The sequence below is a fragment of the Dasypus novemcinctus genome, chromosome 2 (genome assembly GCF_030445035.2).
Source record: "Dasypus novemcinctus isolate mDasNov1 chromosome 2, mDasNov1.1.hap2, whole genome shotgun sequence".
Taxonomy (NCBI): Eukaryota; Metazoa; Chordata; class Mammalia; order Cingulata; family Dasypodidae; genus Dasypus; species Dasypus novemcinctus.
The window spans coordinates 102338467-102341689 of record NC_080674.1 but is presented as its reverse complement, the minus strand read 5'-3'; positions in this window follow the sequence as shown (position 1 = coordinate 102341689).

Sequence of the window (3223 nt, the reverse complement as noted above, 5' to 3'; positions counted from 1 at the left end):
AAAGAGTGTATCCCTTGACTTTAGGCCTGTACATACAGTCAGATCTTTAGAATTCAAAGGCACCACTACCCAAAGTGAATGAAGAGGTACAAAATATAGGCAGTAAGCTGAGCCCTGAGCCTCAGCTGAGTTGCAACACCTACTCTCCAGTTCATTGAACATCCCAGGTCAGTTGACGGGGATGTTCAACCACACACCAGGGAACCAAGAGTATCTACAACTGCAAGCAGGAGAATTGTATCCATCAGCCATATGGGATCTAAGGCCCCTCTTGATTTAGAGGTGGAGAGGACATCACCATCCCAGCGTCCACAAAATGGAGGAATATAATATGGATTGGAGTGGACTTGCTGGCATTCTACTATAGAACTGTTGTGACTCTAGCAATGGAAGAAATTGTTATCATTGATGTGGAGATGGTGGCCATGGGAGTTGCTGAGGGCAGGGAGGGGGAGGAAGAGGTGTGATATGGGATATTTGGGGGACTTGGAGTTGTTCTGAATGATATTTCAGGGACAGATGCAGGACATTGTTTGTCCTGCCATAACCCACTGGATGGACTGGGGGAGAGTGTGAACTACAATGTAAACTATGGTCCATGTGGTGTGGCAGTGCTCCAGGGTGTATTCACCAAATGCAATGAATGTGCCTCACCAATGAAAGGGGATGCTGATGTGGGAGGAGCCGGGTTGAGGGGGAGGGGGAACTGGGGTATATGGGAACCTCTTATGTTTTTTAATGTAACATTTTGTTGTGTGATCTATTTATCTAATTTTTAAAAAGACATTAAAAAAAGAAAAAATTTATAGGCAATATTAACTGATCATGTTTCTCATGTCAGTTTTGGGTGATTCAAAGTATGTTAAGGTCCTCAGAAAACCAGGGTGGTCTAACCCATTCCCTAGTCAGGTCCTGCGGATACTGCTGATACTGCCAAGGTCATTTCCAGAGTCAACTTGCAGGTCTGTTTCAGTTTAGAACCTCTGTCTCTGTCCTAGAGCAAAGTTTAATTATTAGCCATGAGACACAATCTCTAGTTATCCTTGACAACTACCTTTAAAAATGGCAAATATTTTAGTACAGTTATTTTTTTATTTTTTTTTTTAATTTTTAAAGAAGCTTTGGAAAACATAAATGTTACATAAAAATATAGGGGATTCCCATATGGCCACCCCCCATACTTTCCCACATTAACATCTTTCATTAGCACAGTACATTTGTTATAATTGATGAGCACATATTGATGCATTGCTACTAATCATGGAATATAGTTTACACTCTGCCCCACACAATTTTATAGGTAATGACAGAATGTATAATGATCTGTATCTATCATTGTAATGTCATGCAGGACAAATCCAATTTCCCAAAAATGCACCTATAGAATTATACCTATTCTTCCCTCTCTCTCCCTTCAGAAACTCTGGTGGCCACTGCCTTTATATCAATGATAAAAGTTCCTCCATTGCTAGAATAATAATAAGTCTACTTTAGTCCATTGTTCATTCCCCAGTCTTGAGGATTTGGGGATGGTGATGCCCACTCTGTTTCTAATTGAAAGGAGGCTTGGATCCCATGGGGCAGATGGATGGAACTGTCTTGTTCACAGATATTTACTTTTAAAACTGAATTATTTTAATAAGTCTCAAGAATTCTAGGTGTTTCTAAGAACATTTTGCCTTATTTATTTCATAGATGTAAAATTATGGTACCAAAAAAAACACACTTTAATTCAGTATTGTGTTTCTCCATTGTATATTGCAATTAAAGAATATCAGTTACATAACGTCATATAATTACTAAGATAATCTAGTTCAATTTGCCTAATACAATTCTTCCTAATGTAGATATTTTATTCCACACATTTCCAAAAGTAAAGTATACATTTTTTCTCATCTACGTATATTGTATATCACCACTGTTTACTTGATCTCCAGGTAAATTGTCTGGTATATGGTATGGAGGGTTCTTAAGAAGATTTAGGATGGAATTGACAAAAAGGAAAACTAGATCAAAGGGGAAATTCTATACTGTGGGCCAAAGAGACCTTTTTTGAAGAATACGCATCATTAGAATCATTTTTGAGAACAGCTATAATTCCGTTGTGAGTCTCCACCAGACAGAGGGAAAGGGTAAGTCTCATTACTCTAGATCCTACTGGAAGCTTAGAGAACATCATGTAAAAAGGTGTACTACAAAGTAGGGGAAACACCAAAGACCAAGTGATTGACTAGAAGGCAGAGCATTATCTTAAAAAGCCATTGCATTTTTTTTTTAAGACTTATTTATTTTATTTAATTCCCCCCCTCCTTCCCCGGTTGTCTATTCTCTGTGTCTATTTGCTGCGTCTTATTTCTTTGTCTGCTTCTGTTGTCGTCAGTGGCACGGGAAGTGTGGGCGGCGCCATTCCTGGGCAGGCTGCACTTTCTTTCATGCTGGGCGGCTCTCCTCACAGGCGCACTCCTTGCGCGTGGGGCTCCCCTACGCGGGGGACACCTGCTTGGCAGGGCACTCCTTGAGTGCATCAGCACTGCGCATGGGCCAGTTGCACACGGAGCAAGGAGGCCCGGGGCTTGAACCGCGGACCTCCCATGTGGTAGACGGATGCCCTAACGACTGGGCCAAGTCCGTTTCCCCCATATTTTTCTTTAAATGTAAGATTGTGAAAAACTGCAAGCAAATTTACTTGTTAACTTCCTTTATCATGACAGTTGATTGTGTATTCTATAGTATAATATAATTGTTTTTCTACTTATGAAAACAAAAATAGATGAAAATATACTCATAGGTAGAAATAAACATAGGGAAAAAGACATGAGTTAACTATTACTATAATGATCAAAACCCACATACAGGCCATAAAATCAAATTGTTAAAGAATTTAACATTTATCATGTTATTAAAATAAGTAAAGTGACTATCTGGCACAAAATAATACATGCTAAATAGTAAAACCACATGTGAAATATGAATATGTGTAAAATTGCATATATAAGATTGCTTTTCTTTGAAATTGAACAAATATATGTTAACACTACAAGATGTTAATATCAGACAAAAAAACATTATGCTAAGTGAAAGAAACCAGACACAAAGTACTATATATTGTATGAATCCATTTATATAAAATGTAAATATAAATCAATTATAAAGATAAAGTTAAATTAGTGGTTATGTAGTGCTGGGAAAGGCATACTAAGAAGTGTGGAGTTTTTCTTTTTGG